This window comes from Rattus norvegicus, chromosome 14 (genome assembly GCF_021556685.1).
Source record: "Rattus norvegicus strain SHRSP/BbbUtx chromosome 14, alternate assembly SHRSP_T2T, whole genome shotgun sequence".
NCBI lineage: Eukaryota > Metazoa > Chordata > Mammalia > Rodentia > Muridae > Rattus > Rattus norvegicus.
In genome coordinates this window covers 20334989-20338291 of record NC_141547.1, presented here as the reverse complement: position 1 = coordinate 20338291, position 3303 = coordinate 20334989, and positions in this window count along the sequence as shown.

Sequence of the window (3303 nt, the reverse complement as noted above, 5' to 3'; positions counted from 1 at the left end):
GAGGAGTAGCTACAGTCACTTTACTAAAACTGCATAATCCTTAAATGTATTCTAAACACTTGAACTTATATCAACAGATACATGTAGTCCCAATACTTTATCAAGAAAACTGCCCTTTGCCATAGATGGATAATCATTACCAAAAACCACGACCAACCAAAGTACAGAATTATGGACCACAGGCACAATAGATACATGTACAAAACAACTCACATCTAAGGTTCAGTGAAATTTTTAAAACATGTTATCAGAAATATTATAAGAGATACAGATATTGTGGGTCTGTATCCAATTAGAATCTGGGCATGGCCTCTTGGGGAGGTGGAACATGGGCAGTTTTATTGACTTTATCCCACCCTCTCCGGGCTGGACCGCTCCAGGGTAGAAAAAGTGCTGTCCGAGATTTGGGGAAGCCAGAGCTTGTTCAGGGCTCTGCCACAAGGCCAGGGCCATGGAGTTCTCAGACTCTTGGACATCCAGGCACCAATGGGAGCCACAGAAGAGTTGAGAACAGAGTGGGGGTCACATAAAATGGGACCGCATAAAACAGTAAAGGCTGTATAGCAAAGGACCCCATCGTGAGAATGAAGAGGCATGGGCAACATCTTTACCAGCGGTACATCTGACAGAGGGTAGACATCTGGAATATAGAAAGAATACAAAAAAATCATTAAAAAAACCCAGTTAGAAACTGGTTATTCAATAACATAGAGCCATCCCTGAAAACATGAACACATTCATACAAGCACATACAGACTTGGTTGGTTGCATTTATGTATTTATGATCTCTCTCTGTCTCATTGGGCGTGTTTTTCTGTGTGTTGTGTATGTGTGTATGTCTGTATGTGTGCATGCAAGTGTGTGTATGTGTGTGTGTGTGTGTGTTTGTGTGTAATTATTGACAGAAGAAGAGCCTATATTTGTAGAAAAAGGAGGAAGATTATACAGTTGGGTGTGGAAGCAGGAAAGGAAACAGGAAAATGATATATTATAATCTCAAAAAATTAAATTAAAATTGATCAGAATATATTGTATAAAATTAAAAGATAATTAATAAATATTACTTTAAAAATTGTGGCAAGGGACTAAATTGAGAGTTTTCAAAATATTTACTAAAATTGCTAACAGTTTTTAATTTTTTCAACACTTATCAATCATGGGAATACAAATCAACACTTTAAAATTTAATCTTACTTCAACCAGAATGGATAAGAGAGGAGGAAGGGAAACATGTTGGTATATGTGTATATGGGGAAAGAGGCATAATTATTCAGTGCTGATGGAAAGGACCCATGCAGCCACCACTATTGAAATCAGTATGAGGATTCCTCAAAGAAGTAAAAAAATATATATACCACTTGGTCTAGCTATATAATTCCTGAATATCTACTCCAAGAATCTTATACCTTACTAAAGAGAGAAGCTCAGCAATATTATCGCTGTTCTAGTCACAATATCCAGGAATGGACATAGCTTAAATGACCACTTACTAAGGGATAGATAATAATAATGGGGTATATTTTCACAATGGAAAAAAGTGATTTCTGTCAAGAAGAATGTAATTATGTATGTAATTATGAAATTAGGATAAATGAATTGAGTTGAAAAATATCTGGTATACCACATGAGATATACCAGATCCAAAAAGAAAATGCCACATGTTTTCTCTCATAGAGACACTTGTAAAAAAAAGACAAAAAGAAAAAAGAAGCCAATAAAGGCCCATATTAGTGAAGGAGCTAAAGGAAAAGGAGATAGAATTCAGAGGTATATTAGATACATTAGAGTAAACAAAAATAATGGACCTGGAATTGTTAGAGGAGATAGATGGTAGAAAGGCAGGGCAAAAGAGGAAGAATGGGGAGGGATAAAAAATTCTAAAGGCCGTGTGTGTGTGTGTGTGTGTGTGTGTGTGTGTACAAAAACTTGAATGTAGTAACACTATAAGGCGGTACCATGCCTGCACAGCGTAATACACATCAAGAAGAAAGAAAGAAAGAAAGAAAGAAAGAAAGAAAGAAAGAAAGAAAGAAAGAAAGAAAGAAAGAAAGGAAGGAAGGAAGGAAGGAAGGAAGTAAGGAAGGATGAGAAATAAATAAAGAGAGAGGGAGAGAGAGAGAGAGAGAGAGAGAGAGAGAGAGAGAGAGAGAGAGAGAAGGAAGAAAACTGTATTAGGACTGGGATATTCACTCTAGAACTATTATCACAAGGGTCTCATAGACAAACATTATAGGCTTTGACATTGCCATTCAGTGTCCTCCGGAAAGCAATGGTAAGACCTTGTTGCTGTAAACCTGCATAGTTGAGTCATAGAGCAGGAAGAATCAAGGTGATATTGACATGGAAACTTCCTCCCTACATGTTACCTTCCATAACTCTGGAGAAGCCATGCAAAAAACCACAGGAGAAAGGTGATCATCAATATTACCTAGCAGAGAAGACCGAAAACTACAATAACAACTGGCTTTGAAAAAAAATGTCTATTGGCACAGTAATAGAACAAATGTTAGGGGAGCAACCATCTATGTGCTGATCAGATTTAAGTTCTATTCTATAAATGAAATGCAAGCCTAACTGTCAGTGGGCCCAAGAACTTGAGACTAGATAGGTCATTGGAGACCCTACTACCAATGGTTTATTAACTAGATTCCTACTGAGTTAGTGCTATGTCCATGTATTAGTGAATCTCTCATCCCTCTTCAGAGAAGCTTCTTCTGGCAGTAGATAATGACTAACCCAGAGGCCAACAACTGATTAAGCTGCAGAAAACAAGAAGCTGGAGAGTGGCACATTTTGATCATACCTCTGCCCCCAAGACTTGGGGTTTATTGAGGAAATGCAGTCAATAAGATGATAAGAGCCAGAAGCAGTGGATGAATCCAAGGATACAAATGTTTTTCTGACTAAACAAGAAATTGCATATGTTAAATTGCAGCTGCTGTGACAATATGCACAAAACTTGTGCAAGTCCAAGCCAGACATGTAAAGATTTAGGTGAAAGTGGACATGAAGTCCAACCCCCTAGTTAAGGAGTTATCACACTCTTTCAGTTGGCCAACACCTAAATGTATTTCAGTAACACAAGTTGGTCTCACTGAGCTTACAAAAAAAAAAAAAAAAAAAAAAAAGAGAGAAACATGTACTATACTCATGAAAGAAAAACACAAATTATTTACTTATAAATTATATTACACTTAATTATCTGTGTGTACTAACTTAGCTAATTCTCTCCTTTCATCATGTGGGCCTAGGGTGCTCCCTAGTTTGTCAGTCTTAGCTGCAAGGGATTTTACACAGTGATGC